This window comes from Nycticebus coucang, chromosome 20 (genome assembly GCF_027406575.1).
Source record: "Nycticebus coucang isolate mNycCou1 chromosome 20, mNycCou1.pri, whole genome shotgun sequence".
Lineage (NCBI taxonomy): Eukaryota > Metazoa > Chordata > Mammalia > Primates > Lorisidae > Nycticebus > Nycticebus coucang.
In genome coordinates, this window is record NC_069799.1 from 10588825 (window position 1) to 10604439 (window position 15615).

Here is a 15615-nt window from a genome sequence, read left to right on the forward strand (position 1 = left end):
CTCTGGTGTAATAAGACCTGCGTCACTTGCTAGCTGTTTAGTTTTAGGCAAGTTATTTAGCTTTTCTGGACCTCAATTTATTCAACTGTAAAAAAAAGACCTCTGTTGTGACTTGAATGCTTGTGTCCCCTCCAAAAGTCATGTTGAAACTTAATCTCCAATGCGGCAGTATTGAGAGGTGGGGTCCTTGAAAGGAGATTGGATCATGCTGGCTCTGCCTCATGAATAAGTGAAGTCATTCTTGGGTCACTGGATTAACAGGCCATCATGGGAGTGGGACCTGGTGGCTTTATAAGAAGAGAGAGACGCTTAGCCTCTCACCATGTGAGCCCCGCACTGCCTCAGGACTCTGTAAGAGACTTCCCACTAGCAAGAAATCCCTCACCAGGGCGGCGCCTGTGGCTCAAAGGGGTAGGGCACTGGCCCCATATACTGGAGGTGGTGGGTTCAAATCCAGCCCCGGCCAAAAACCGCAAAAAAAAAAAAAAAAGAAAAAGAAATCCCTCACCAGATGTAGTCCCTTGACCTTTGGACTTCTCAGCCTCCATAACTACAACAAAAAGAAATGTGTTGTAGTGATAGAGGTAATAAATTACCTAGTTTCAAGTACTCTGTTATAAGCAACAGAAAACAGACTAGGACACTATTCTGTCCGTACTCAAGTGACACATTTAACACATTCAGCCTCTAGTTGTAGCAGCTCAACTGTTGGTTTTGAGGACTTCTTGTTTTGGGTCCCACATCCATGGTTGGAAGCACTTTTGGAGGATGAAAAGAAAAGCAATAAAGCCATTCCTAAAAGGGGGTGACATTTAAACCAGGAAAACATTTTCCCAATCCAGTTTCCTCCCTAGAAGCTTGCCCAGAGAGCAGTATTTCCCCCCAAACATTCCTTTGATTGTGAAGTTTCCTTAAGGAAACCATTTCAAGGAGGGGAAAAAATTAAGGATTCTGTTTTGGTCCTACTGAATACCCGTTAAAATTTATCCTTTTTCATTCTGCCTGTATGTGACTTCCTTCAAAGCAGTCAAGATAGGATGTCAGAAGCCTCCTTTGCACAACTCTAGGTTAACCTTTCTCTTATGTATTGTGACTGCTTTAATCTCTGTTAAGAATACTTTTTGCCAAGAAGACAAATAGATCGAATTCAAGATATAAAGGGCCGATTTCTGATGGAAAATTGCCATTTGATGGCCAAATTTTCCATTTACAGAGCATAACTTGTTTCTATCATTTACATTTGTGTAGTCTTTGAAACACCAAAATTTGATAATATCCTAAGAGGGAATATTTAGGTACATTGTTTGGCATAATGATTTATGATATATGTAATTATATGAATAAATTAATTTTTGTTTCTAAAATAAAATTTCACATATACCCAGAAAAAACAAACAAATTTTAAGTACACAATACAGTATTATTGTCATACCCATTAGATCATGGAATTCATTCCTCTTCCATAGCTGAAATAAATAAAATTAAATACACAAAATTTTATGGCAAACACTATGGCAGTTGTGGTAGCGCTCCCTGTGTGACCCGCCCCACACCATTCAGCGTTAATCTGGAACTGCACAGTCCCAGAGCTGTGGCTGGGTCAGCACCAAGGGTGCTGCCCACGCCTGGTTCGTCTGCAGCTTCCCCGATGGTGCTCCCGCATCCAGGGGCCTCCCCACCCTACCCCCGCAGCAGAGGTAGCAGCTGGGCAGGGCAGTCGCTAGGTAAACTTGGAGCCCTATTCACCGGACACGCACTTGGGCTTGGACTTTGGCAGCAACCACTAGACCGACAGCCTGGCCCGGTGACCGGCTTCTGGTGACCCGTGGCCGCTCCCTGCTGCAGGACCTGCCTGAGCTGAAGGACCAAGGCTCCACTTGCCGCCATGCCGGCTGCCTGGGGCGCCAGAGCGCTTGACTGCTGCCACCTCCCCCAGAGGCCTGTCAGCTCCGTGAGACAGCCCAGCTAGAATCCCAGTAGCACAAGGCAGGGGCCCAGAAGAAACAGGCCCCACTGCCTGTGCACCCAGTGGCAGGGGCCACAGAGCTGGGGCAGAAGGGGCGTGTAAAGACTGCAGCCTGGAAAGGCTGGAAAGGCGGATGGAGGGAGCAGCCTGCACAGGCCTGGCCACTCAAGAGTCTGCGAAAGCACCTTAAAGGAGGAGCCTTTTAATGGAAGGCAGGTGGTTGTTTCCAGGTTAATGGGTCTAAAGTGGACAGAACCAGAAAGTGAAGGCTGGACCAGGAAGATCTATGGACAGGCCCAGCCATGGTTGTCCACCTCCACACAAGGGGTTAAGATCCCTTGACTCTTACATCGGCTACCCCCTGCCTCACCTCATTACAAGGGAGCCACACTACCTCATGCAGCCCAGAATGTGTAGTCCCCACCGCAGCCCTGATCTTAGGAGCAGACAATACAGGGACAGTCTTTCCTTGAAGGAAGCCAACTAGGTTTACTCCAATAACTAGGAGGAATACCAATAGTCTGCTATCTCTGTTCTCTATGAACCAGAGCAGGTAGGACCCCAGAGAGGTGGAGACAAGGAGACAGGCTGCACAGGAGGAATGGAGTCATGTATGCTGCCAGCTTCCCTGACTCCTCTCTGGCAGCCAGTGTCCCCCTGCACTTCACCTTCTGCCATGAGTGGCTGAGGAACACCCACTTTGTGTAGTGCCAATTTGTCCCTTTTCACAAATTCTGCTCCCATTTCTCCAGAAAACACATTAAACAGCAGGGAGCTAATAAAGAGGTCTATTGCCTCAATGGAGAAAAATGCCCTTTTGTGAGCTCCAACGACCCCTCCAAGCTTTTTGCAAATGTAGAAGTGAAAAAAGAGAGGCTTGTGACTTTCCAGTTCCAGAAAAACCCAATGATTGCCCTTTTTAAAAATCACTTGAATACTATATGTATCTCCATATATGTGTACACGTCCAAGATAAGGGAAATGTGGACTTCATAAACATGACTTTGTAATTTTTTTATGAGCACGTTATATATATATATATATATATATTTTTTTTTTTTTTTTTTTTTTTTTTCTTTTGAGACAGAGTCTCAAGCAATCTCCCTGGACAGAGTCGTGACATCACAGCTCACAGCAACCTCAAACTCTTGGGCTTCAGTGATTCTCTTGCCTCAGCCTCCCAAGTAGCTGGCACTATAGGCACCTGCCACAACACTCTGCTTTTTTTTTTTTTTGAGACAGAGTCTCACTATGTCACCCTTGGTAGAGTACCGTGGCTTCACAGCTCTCAGCAAACTCTAACTCTTGGGCTTAAGTGATTCTCTAGTCTCAGCCTCCCAACTGGGACTACGGGCACCCACCACAATGCCCAGGTATTTTTTGGTTGCAGTTATCATTGTTGTTTAACAGGCCCATGCCGAGTCGAACCTGCCTACCTTGAGTCGAACCCGCCTACCTGGGTGTATGTGGCTGATGCCCTAACCACTGAGCTATGGGTGCCAAGCCTATTTCTACATTTTTTTTTTTTTTTTTTGAGACAGAGTCTCACTCTGTTACTATGGGTAGAGTGCCGTAGCATCATAGCTAACAACAACCTCAGACTCTTGGGCTCAAGCAATCCTCTTGCCTCAGCCTCCTGAGTAGCTGGGACTACATGGGCCGGCCACAATGCCCTGCTAGTTTTTCTATTTTTAGTAGGGGGTCTCATTCTTACTCAAGCTGGAAATAATTTTTAACAAATAGAATACATAACTAGATTTTCTTTAGAAATTTACATTAGTCATGACATTTGAAAATATTTTCTTTTCTTTCTTTCTTTCTTTTTTTTTTTAGAGACAGTCTCACTTTTATTGCCCTTGGTAGAGTGCTGTGGTGTCACAGCTCACAGCAACCTCCAACTCCTGGGCTTAGGCCATTCTCTTGCCTCAGCTTCCCTGGGCTTAAGCTGAGCACTTGCCTCAGCTTCCCAAGTAGCTGGGACTACAGGTGCCTGCCAGAACACCTGGCTATTTTATTTGTTGTTGCAGTTTGGCCAGGGCCAGGTTCAAACCCTCCACCCTCAGTATATGGGGCCAGTGCCCTACCTGCTGAGCCACAGGTGTCGCCCTGGAAATATTTTCTTATCTTTAAGCTCTAGCTGCTATTTACAGTAATAAAAAACTGAAGTTGAAATAAATGAATAAATCCTTGAAAGGCAAGAAATTCAGAAGTGGAAGTGCTGACTAAAACATAAATGTGTCTGACTCAAGACCTTTAAAAGGTGTCATCCAATGATCTGTTTAGGCTGCATTCTTCCATTCTCCCTTTGGGAAGCCACGACATTCTCTCAGTCCTCTTACTCCTTTGTCTCCCCCAAAGTTCCCTCTCTCACTCCCTGCTCTTTCCTCTGTTTTTCATCCCTTCCCCCAACTCTATTCCCTCTCTCTAATAAACATACTTTTATATCAAAAAAAAAGCTTATTTAAATACTGTGTCTAAAATGTAAATCAAGGAATAAATACCGCAGTTCATAACGTGGTGACTCAGAGAGGGAAAGCTGGCATTCAGGAACATCCAAATGGACCAAGAAATTTTTTTTTTTTTTTTTGTAGAGACAGAGTCTCACTTTTATGGCCCTCGGTAGAGTACCATGGCCTCACACAGCTCACAGCAACCTCCAACTCCTGGGCTTAAGCGATTCTCTTGCCTCAGCCTCCCGAGTAGCTGGGACTACAGGCGCCCGCCACAACGCCCAGCTATTTTATTGGTTGCAGTTTTGGCCGGGGCCAGGTTTGAACCCGCCACCCTTGGTACATGGGGCCGGCGCTTTACCGACTGAGCCACAGGCGCCGCCCGGACCAAGAAATTTAAGATATTTGTGTAAGCCTGTGTTAGGCAAGGGCACAGAGTTGTGAATTTGAGACCCTGTTTGCCATACCTTTGGAAAAGACAGTCCTCCTGTGGAGTGTGAAAAATAGTGAAATAAAAAGCAATTAGATCAAAGTGGCTTTAATAGCCTGTGTTCCCATGTAACAAAATATCCGAAATCTAAATCTCCTTTCTTGTGAATCACTAGCTTAAGCAGAAATAAAATTCAGGCTTACCTACAAACCTACAACTAACTTCTGATGACACAACCAGGAAATTTCCACCTGGATAGACCAATAAATTATTTAGTTTGGTTTGTTTCCTCTTGCACCTTATCAAAGCCTAGCCCTCAATCCTGTCGGATGAACCCCCAAGCCACAAACCATGGCTGGGGGCTTCCCCATTTATGAAGATCCGTTTGCTTAAGTTTTAGCTGCCTCAATTTAATTTTTCACAGGGCAAAGGGGGGACAGAGCACCCCACAATCCATAGCTGCTCCTAGGTAGGAACCGCAGACACAGAGTGGGGGTTCTTCCCTTAGGACCACTGTCCTCCCCACACATTCTGGGGGAAACACGGCACTGCGGGCACAGACCTGAGAAGAGTGTGTCTGGGCACAATTGAAGTTACCACACAGGGACCCAACCAGATGCCCAGGGTCCAGGTTCTGTGAGTCCCAGCCTGGTGGCCAGAGAAGACCAACAACCAAGTTGTGCAGTGCCCACGTGTGTCCACCACAGACTCCTTATTTTCAGATGAAGAGGGTCTGGCCACCTGTCACTGCCAGTCAATATGGAGAGACAGGGATAGGTCCACCAAGGAGAACAGTGAGAGTTGCCTCTCCAAGACTGTTGTGTTTTTCCATTGCCAAAATTACAATTTTACCCATAAAGGTTCAAAGCAAAGACCAAGTTAAGTGACAGTTTAAATAATAATCAGCACAACTCAGTCATAATCTACTACATTTCCAATTCAACAGTTATTCCTAAAGTACTCAAGATGGGTATCTTTAGGGCAGGTGTTAAATTTACAAAACAGTAAGAATGAGAAACAGGAGGTGAAGGTCACTTAGTACCTAAAATTATCAGACCAGCTGGGCCACGTCCGCCCTAGCCTGACAGACTCCATCTTTTTCTCACTACATGTGCTTTCATCTCTAGCTGACCACGGAGCTGGGATCCCTCCACAGCCAGTTCCCGCCAGATCCAACCACCCCATCCCCCAACTGGAAACACGCAGCCCTCACACTCACCATTTCTCAGATGGCACAGTGTCCTAGCATCCAATGTATGAACCTCCCGGGATCTGCAGGTCACAGAGTGCAGACACCTGGCAGTCACCTAGAACTCCCCGAGTTGATAAAAAAGAACCGCACAGGGCAGCACCTGTGGCTCATAGAGGTAGGGCACCAGTCCCATGTGCCGGAGGTGGCGGGTTCAAACCAAGCCCCAGCTAAAAAAAAAAAAAAAAAAAAAAAGAACCGCACAGGATTCAAGTTAGGTGGCACTCTGAACTGAGGCCTCACCCTCTGTAGCGCCAGATTGGACAGATTCCAACTCGCACTGCTGATTGGATAAGGCTGTACACCACACCTCTTAGAGCACCGAGTGAAAGGTGATCAGATCTCTCAAGTCCTGGACGCCTGCAGAGTTTTATCTTCACACTGGAACTTGGTGATGCTTGGGGAACATTGCAATTTAACATTCTATACTGTATAAGGTTTGGCTGGGCGTGGTGGCTCTTGTCTGTAATTCTGGCACTTTTGGAGGCCTAGGCAAGAAAATCACTTGGCAGGAGTGAGAATCCTTTTCTCTACGAGAAATAGAAAAAATTAAACCAGGCGCAGTGCTGTGCACCTGTAGTCTGAGCTACTCAAAGGGATGGGGCAGAAAGATCACTTCAGCTCATGACTTTGAGGTTCAGTAAGCTATGGTAAAGTCATTGCACTCTATTCAGGTGAACAGAGCAAGACTGTCTCCAAAAATAATAACCTTGCATATAAGGTATGCCCACTTGTGAATGAAACATACGATATTCAAAATTGGAAACAATGATACATTTAAATTTTACCTTTTATAACCTTTATAGCTTTTGGTCTTTTAGACAGTCTCTCTGTCACCGTGGGTAGAGTGCTTTGGCAACATAACTCACAGCAACCTCAAACTTTTGGGCTCAAATGATCCCCTTGCCTCAGCCTCCTAAGTAGCAGGAACTATTGGTACCTGCTACAACACTCCACTAATTTTTCTATTTTTTGTAGGAGGTCTCGGCTGGTCTCCAAATCCTCAGTTCAGGCTCGGCACCTGTGGCGCAAGGAGCTAAGGCGCCAGCCACATACACCATAGCTGGTGGGTTCAAATTCAGCCTGGGCCTGCCAAACAACAAAGACAGCAATAACCAAAAATGGGCAGGCATTGTGGCAGGCGTCAGTAGTCCCAGCTAATTGGGAGTTTGAGGCAAGAGAATCCTTTGAGCCCAGGAGTTGTGATGTGTGAGCACTCTACCCAGAGCGACAACTTGAGGCTGTCTCAAAAAAAAAAGATCCTTTTTAGTAGACAAGGTCTCACTCTTATTCAGGCTAGTCTCAAACCCATGAGCTCAAGCAATCCATCCGCCTTGCCTCCCAGAGTGCTAGGACTACAGGCATGAACCATCACGCCAAACCTCAGGCAGTGATTTCTAATAGAAATACAATATAAGGGCGGCGCCTGTGGCTCAGTGAGCAGGGCACCGTCCCCATATACGGAGGGTGGCAGGTTCAAACCTGGCCCCGGCCAAACTGCAACAAAAAAATAGCTGGGCGTTGTGGTGGACGCCTATAGTCCCAGCTATTCGGGAGGCTGAGGCAAGAGAATTTCCTAAGCCCAAGAGTTGGAGATTGCTGTGAGCTGTGATGCTACAGCACTGTACAGAGGGCGACAAAGTGAGACTATCTCTAAAAGAAAAAAAAAAGCTAAAAACTATAGCAATTTTAAAAGTTACGGTGGTGCCTGTGGCTCAGTGATTAGGGTGCCAGCCCATAAACTGAGGGTGGCAGGTTCGAATCCAGCCATGGCCAAACTGCAACAAAAAAAAAAGCCAAGCGTTTGTGGGCACCTGTGGTCCCAGCTACTCAGTAGGCTAAGGCAAGATAAACACCTCAGCCCAAGAGCTAGAGGTTGCTGTGAGCTGTGATACTACAGCACTCTACAAAGGGCAATAAAGTGAAATTCTGTATGTAAAAAAAAAAAAAAAAGTTTTAAGTCCTCCCAGTAAGGTTGTAGATCAAAAACATCAACCTGGAAAACTCATTTACATTCCTACACACTTTTTTAAAATTTCAAATTAATATGAGGGTACAGACGATTAGGTCCAATGTTTGCATTTGTTACGTAAGGTCCCTGCTGTAGCTGTGCCCCTGACCCGGGTGTGCCATACACCACTACATTATGTCAAATAGGTGACAGCACACTTATCTGGCTTAATATTAGAATTGAACACACTACATGCTTGATTTTCCATTCATGTGATATTTCACTAAAGTGAATGCTCTACAACTATATCCAAGTTAACCCAAAAGATATAAACACTTCATCTTTTTTTTTCTTTTGGAGACAGAGTCTCACTTTATGGCCCTCGGTAGAGTGCCGTGGCCTCACACAGCTCACAGCAGCCTCCAACTCCTGGGCTTAAGGCGATTCTCTTGCCTCAGCCTCCCGAGTAGCTGGGACTACAGGCGCCCGCCACAACGCCCGGCTACGGCTATTTTTTGGTTGCAGTTTGGCCGGGGCCGGGTTTGAACCTGCCACCCTCGGCATATGGGGCCGGCGCCCCACTGACTGAGCCACAGGCGCCGCCCAACACTTCATCTTCTTACGGTTGAATAGTCGTCTATGGTATACATATACCACAATTTGTTGATTGACTGATGGGCACTTGCGTTGTTTTCCACATTTAGGCAATTTTAAATTGAGCTCTGATAAACATTCTAGTGCAAATGTTCTTATGATAAAATGATTTTTTCTTTCTTCTGGGTAGATGCCTAGTGGTGGGGTTGCAGAAATGGAAGGCCTAATTTTACTTCTTTATGGGATTTTCCATATTTTCTTCCATAAAGGCTGTATTAGTTTGCAATCTCACCAGCAGTGTAAAGGTATTCCCTTCTATCTATAATCATCCCAGCATCTGCAGGTTTGGGACTTTGTGATGTGGGCTATACTCATTAGGATTAGGCGCTATCTAAAGGTGATGCTGAAAATTTCTCTAATGATTAAAGATGAGCATTTTTCCAACTGGCCATTTGTCTGCTTCCTCAGAAAGTTCTGTTCAAGTCTCTCCAACAATAATAGATGGCGTTGTTTGTGCTTTGTTGACTGATTTGAATACTCTATTGTCACTAGTTATCAAACTTTTGTCAGATTCATAACATTCAAAACTCTTTCCCCATTCTGAAGGCTGTTTGCTTTCATTGTGTCCAAAGCTGGGCAGAATCTTTTTAGCTTAATTAAGTCCCATTTACTTTTGTTGCCACGTCTTTCCCAGGCCAATCTGAAGAAGTTTTTTACCATGGTTTCTTCTAAAATTCTTATCCATGTGTCTCAGATTCGATTCTTTTATCCATAGTGATTCAATTTTTGTAAGTAGTGAGAGGATGTGGGTCTAGTTTCTGTCCTTAACATGTGGTTATCCAATTCTCCCAATACCATTTATTCTATAAGAATTCTTTTCCAGGCTCGGCACCTGTAGCACAGTGGTTACAACACCAGCCACATACACCAAAGTTGGAGGGTTCAAACCCAGCCCAGGCCAGCTAAAACAACAATGACAAATGTAACAAAAAATAGCCCAGCTTTGTGGTGGGCTCCTATAGTCCCAGCTACTTGGGAGGTTGAGGTAAGAGAATCGCTTAAGCCCAAGAGTTTGAGGTTGCTGTGAGCTACGACGCCACAGCACCCTACAGAGGGTGACAAAGTAAGACTCTGTCTCAAAAAAAAAACAATCTTTGCCCCAGCATATGCTTGTTTGGTTTATCAGAGATCAGATGGTGATATCAGGCTGGTTTGATATCTGTCTCTATCTGCCAATAACATGCTCTTTTGATCCCTGTGACTTGTAATATAACTTGAAGCCATGCAATGATGCCACCCACTTTGTTTTTATTACTAATAATTGTGTTGGACATATGGGTTTTTTTCTGACTACACACAAAATGAACTATTTTTCAAAGGTTTCAAGGTACGATATTGGCATTTTATTGAGGATTGCATTAAATCTGTAGATTGCTTTGGGTAGATCAACATTTTAACAATGTTGATTCTTCTGAACCATGAGCACACTATGTTCTTCCATTTGTTAAAGTCTTCTATTTCTTTTCTCAGTGTTTCAGAATTCTCATTGCAAAAGTCCTTCACCTCTTTTTTTAGGTATATATTCCTAAGTATTTCATTATTTTTGAAGCTACTGTGAAGGGGACTGTGTCCTTCATTTGCCTCTCAGCTTGGTTGTTATTGATGTATACATAAGTGACTGATTTGTGGACACTGATTTTGTACCCTGAGACATTACTGTATTTCTTGGTCACTTCAGGAGTCTTGTAGTTGAGTCTCTGGGGTTTTCTAAGTATAAATTCACATCATCATGAAAGACTGAAATTTGACCTTTCCCACCATTTGGATTCCCTTGTATCTGCAAATAAAATCGCAACTCCTTTTTTCTGATTTCAATGAGCCTGAAACATTCTTCTCTATCCCATCACCCTGGTCTTCTGATATTCCTTAGAAGTTAGATATATTTTCTGAAGATAGCCTATACTTGGCTTGTGCTATTTTATCAAGTCAACCAGCCTGTGCCTTTCAGTGGGGATTTCAAGCCATTCACATTCATGGACAGAATTGATAAATTTGGTGGACTTTTGTTTGCTTGTCTTCTGGAGGTCTCATGCCTAGTTCTATCATTTGTGTCACTGTAGGAGTTAGGCTTTGACTTATCATTTCCGGTAATCTTTACTTTGCTGGCAGACCATTGTGAACTTTGTGTCTAGTATGGGTCTGAGTATTTCCTCCAGGGCTGGTCTTGTAGTGGCAAATTCCTTCAACAATTGTTTGTCAACAAAAGATTTGCGTTCTCCATCAAATACGAAACTTAATTTAGGATGCAGTATCCTAGGCAGGAAGTTGTTTTGTTTGAGTTAAGTTGAAAGTTGTAGCCCATTTTCTTCTGGCTTGTAAAGTTTCAGCTGAGAAATCTGCTGTCACCCTGATGGATCTGCTCCTGTAGGTCAACTGGTGCTTGCTCCTGGCTGCTTGTAGAATTTTCTCTTTTATTTTGATGTTGGCCAAGCTCATTACAATGTGTCTAGGAGATCCTGTTTGTATTGCAATGCCCTAGGGTTCGATATCCATCAAAAAGGAGTACATCAGAATCTTTGGTGGTGCCTGGGAAATTTTCAGTTATGATATCCTGCAGTAGAGCATCAATGCCTTTTCTTCGATGTTCTTCTCCTTCAGGGATACCTATAATCCGTATGTTTGTACGCTTCATGAAGTCCCTTAATTTTCGAACAGAATGTTCGGCTTTTATACTTCTCTTCTTATTCTTTAACTACCTGAGTTAGCTCAAGAGCCTTAGCCTCTAGCTCTGATTCTTTTTTCTCTGTGGTTTAATCTCTTATTGATACTTTCTACTGCATCTGGAGATTCCCTTAATGACTCCTTCAATTCCTTAAGGTCACATATTACCTCTTTAATTTCACCATGTCTTTCATTCATTTCTAGGGGAAATTTTTGAATTTTCATTAGGTTGCTATCCAGTTTCTCCATTACTCTCTCCATCATTTTTGCCATCAATACTCTAAATTCCCTTTCTGTCATTCCTACAATTTCTTTATCCATGGAATCCTGTTATTTCTGCCTTGTGATCCCTTGGGGGGGTTGATCTGTAATGGCATTTCATATTGGCAGAATTTTTTTGTTTGTTCCTGCTCATGTTTATTTCCTTCTTGTTCACTTCTTTCCTCTTCTTTCTCCTCTCTCTTCCTCTTCTTAACTTTCCTTGTTTCTATGCTTGGGTGATGGAGTGGCCTTTTGGTACAGAGACAAAAAGGAGAGAAAACAGTGAGAAGGGAGACAAGGAATAAAAAGACATCATATTTACCTGGATGGAAGTGGAACACATTATTCTTAGTAAAGCATCACAAGAATGGAGAAGCATGAATCCTATGTATTCAATTTTGATATGAGGACAATTGATGACATGGTGGGGGGTGGGAAAAGGGGAGAACAGAGAGAGAAAGAAGGAGGGAGGTGAGGGTAAGGAAGAGAGAGAGGGAAGGAGGGAGGGGGTTGGGGTCTCAGTGTGTGACACATCTTATACCCTCAATGAATCCCCAAGAATGAAAAAAAAATAAAAAGATTAAAAAATTAAAAAATTGAGGGCAGCACCTGTGGCTCAGTCGGTAGGGCGCCGGCCCCATATACCGAGGGTGGCGGGTTCAAACCCAGCCCCGGCCAAACTGTTCATAGCAACCTCTAACTTCTGAGTTTTAGTGATTCTCTTGTCTCAGCCACCCAGTGGCTGGGACTACAGGAACCCACCACAGCACCTGGCTATTTTTTGTTTCAGTTGTCGGTATTTAGCTGGCCCGGGCCAGATTCAAACCCACCAGCCTCAGAGTATATGGGTGGCGCCATAACCACTGTGCTAGGGGCACCGAGCCACAGTCAACTAATCTTTGACAAGGGCACCAAAAAATTCACAAAAGAAAAATTAGTCTATCCAGTAAGTGATGCTAAAAAAATGGCCATCCATGTGAGAAAGAATAAAATTGAACTCAAAATCAATTAATACCAAATTTCAGATGAGAAACTACTTAACTTCTCTCTAACACTTAAAGCTCATCAATAATGTTTTAGATATCAATCAGACACCAGCCCCATATACTGAAGGTGGTGGGTTCAAACCTGGCTGTGGCCAAACTGCAACAAAAAAAACCATTATGGTGGGTGCCTGTGATCCCAGCTACTCGGGAGGCTGAGGCAAGAGAATCGTCTAAGCCCAAGAGCTGGAGCTTGCTGTGAGCTGTGATGCCACAGCACTCTACCAAGGGTGACAAACTGAGACTCTGTCTCAAAAATAAAAAATAATGTTTTAGATATCACACCAACAAAAGCAAAAAACTAAAGCAAATGGTCTACATAAAACTATTATTTTTGCACAGAACAAAAGGACATGAATGGCTCGGTGCCCGTAACACAGTGGTTACAGGGCCAGCCACATACACTTGAGGGTAGCAGGTTCAAACCCAGCCTGGACCAGCTAAACAACAACAACTGCAACAACAACAACAACAACAACAAAATAGCCGGGTGTTGTGCTGTGGCGGATGCCTGTAGTTTCAGCTATTCAGGAGGCTGAGGCAAGAGAATCACTTAAAGCCCAAGAGTTTGAGGTTGCTGTGAGCTGTGACGCCAGAGCACTCTACCAAGGACAACATAGTGACTGCCTAAAAAAAAAAAAGAAAAAAAGGAAAGGACACAAAAAACCACCCAAGGCCTGAAAGAAAATGTACTTCATCAGAGTTTAATATAACTTCCTGGCTTGGTGCCCGTACCACAGTGGTTATGGTGCCAGCCACACACACCAAGGCTGGGTGGTTAGAACTCTGGCAGAGCCATCTAAACAACAATAACAACTACAACAACAAAAATAGCCCACTGTTGTGGTGGGTGACTATAGTGCCAAGCTACTTGAGAGGCTGAGGCAAGAGAATCGCTTAAGCCCAGGAATTGAAGGTTGCTGTGAGCTGTGACAGCACAGCAACTCTGAGACTAAACGGTGGCAGCACCTGTAGCTCAGTGGGTAGGGCATCGGCCACATACACTGGGGCTGGCAGTTTGAACCCACCCAGGCCAGCTAAAACAACAACTGCAACCCCTCCACACAAAAATAGCCAGGTGTTGTGGTGGGCACCTGTAGCCCCAGCTACTTGGGAGGCTGAGGGAAGAGAATAGCATAAGCCCATGAGTTTGAGGTTGCTGTGAGCTGTGACAGCACAGCATTCTACTGAGGGTGAGGTTGTGAGACTCTGTCTCAAAAAAAAAAAATTGAGGGCAGCGCCTGTGGCTCAAGGAGTAGGGCACCGGTCCCATATGCCAGAGGTGGCGGGTTCAAACCCAGCCCCAGCCAAAAAAAAAAAAAAAAAAAAAATTGAAATGTGTAGGATAATATTTAGAAATAAACATATCCTACATCAAGCACACAAAGTGAACTCAGTGTGAGTTTAAAATGGCTTGCCTTGGTGGCCTGTGGCTCAAGGAGTAAGGCGCTGTCCCATATGCCAGTGATGGCGGGTTCAAACCCAGCCCCGGCCAAAAACCACAAAAAAAATAAACAACAAAATGGCTTGCCTTTTTTCCACAGGCTTAAGAGACCTGAGCCCCCCCTGGGACACAAGCAGACTTGGCTTGCCTTTAGTTAAAAATTCTGTAAGCCCTTGGGCGGCGCCTGTGGCTCAGTCGGTAAGGCGCCGGCCCCATATATGGAGGGTGGCGGGTTCAAGCCCCGGCTGAACTGCAACCAAAAAATAGCTGGGCATTGTGGCGGGCGCCTGTAGTCTCAGCTACTTGGGAAGCTGAGGCAAGAGAATCGCTTAAGCCCAGGAGCTGGAGGTTGCTGTGAGCTGTGTGATGCCATGGCACTCTACTGAGGGCCATAAAGTGAGACTCTGTCTCTACAAAAAAAAAAAAAAAAATTCTGCAAGCCCATTCTCTGAAGCTGTGCGCCCAGTGAAGCCTGAGATCAAAGGGCATGCCACCCTTCCTCAGAGATACGGGCCAGAGGGTTTATGTATGTTAACAACATATTGTCAGAGGTCTATAGGTGCTCTGCCCTGCAGAAAAGACACAGTCGTTACTTCATACCGAGTAAACTGAGTGAAGGCTTGAAGATACTCTTCCATTAACTCTGTTCCCCTGTGGCTACTTTCTTCTTTGTGATCTTTATTTAGATACCTGCACAGAGATTAGTGAGTGTCTAGAAGAAGATGTTTACTGCAAAAGTGACTGTGTTGATATGATAACAGGATATTTCCTTTTAAGTTAATTTCAGATAGATAAAATGAGGTAATGGTGAAACTTTTTTTTTTTTTTTTGCTGTTGTTGCAGCTCTTTGGCCAGGGCCAGGTTTGAACCCGCCACCTCTGGTATATGGGGCCGGCGCTCTACTCCTTGAGCCACAGGCAACGCCCTGGTAATGGTGAAACTAACAGATAATAGATTAAGTGTGTACGTGACTAGAAAGGTATAAAATCAAAACCCTGAATAAAGAATTTCGCTACACGCCATCCCATCCCGTGTAGTCTGTTTCTTGACTTAATAATTACAGGAGCAGGGCGGCGCCTGTGGCTCAGTCGGTAAGGCGCCAGCCCCATATACCGAGGGTGGCGGGTTCAAACCCCGCCCCGGCCAAACTGCAAAAAAAAAACAAAAAATAGCCGGGCGTTGTGGCGGGCGCCTGTAGTCCCAGCTACTTGGGAGGCTGAGGCAAGAGAATCGCTTAAGCCCATGAGTTGGAAGTTGCTGTGAGCTGTGTGAGGCCACGGCACTCTACCGAGGGCCATAAACTGAGACTCTGTCTCTACAAAATAATAATAATAATAATAATAATAATTACAGGAGCAAGTTTACACCCACAGCAAAGCTGCTGTTTGTTCGCGTCTCCAGTCACGCAACAGAAATGATTATAGACATCATAAAATCATATGAAAACAAAGCTCCATCTTAAATCTATACACAGATACATAATTTTCTACCATAATGATTATGGTA

At 44.5% G+C, this 15615-nt stretch overlaps 1 protein-coding gene across 1 annotated transcript in view; it reads left to right on the plus strand.

Moving 5' to 3' along the window:
* LOC128573137 (zinc finger protein 501-like) overlaps positions 1-14304 on the plus strand; it is a 501109-nt gene extending 486805 nt beyond the window's left edge. Inside the window, exon 4 of the mRNA XM_053573318.1 lies at positions 14280-14304. The gene's annotated coding sequence lies outside the window, so the exon portion shown is untranslated. The remainder of the gene's footprint in view (positions 1-14279) is intronic.
* Positions 14305-15615: the final 1311 nt, after the last annotated feature.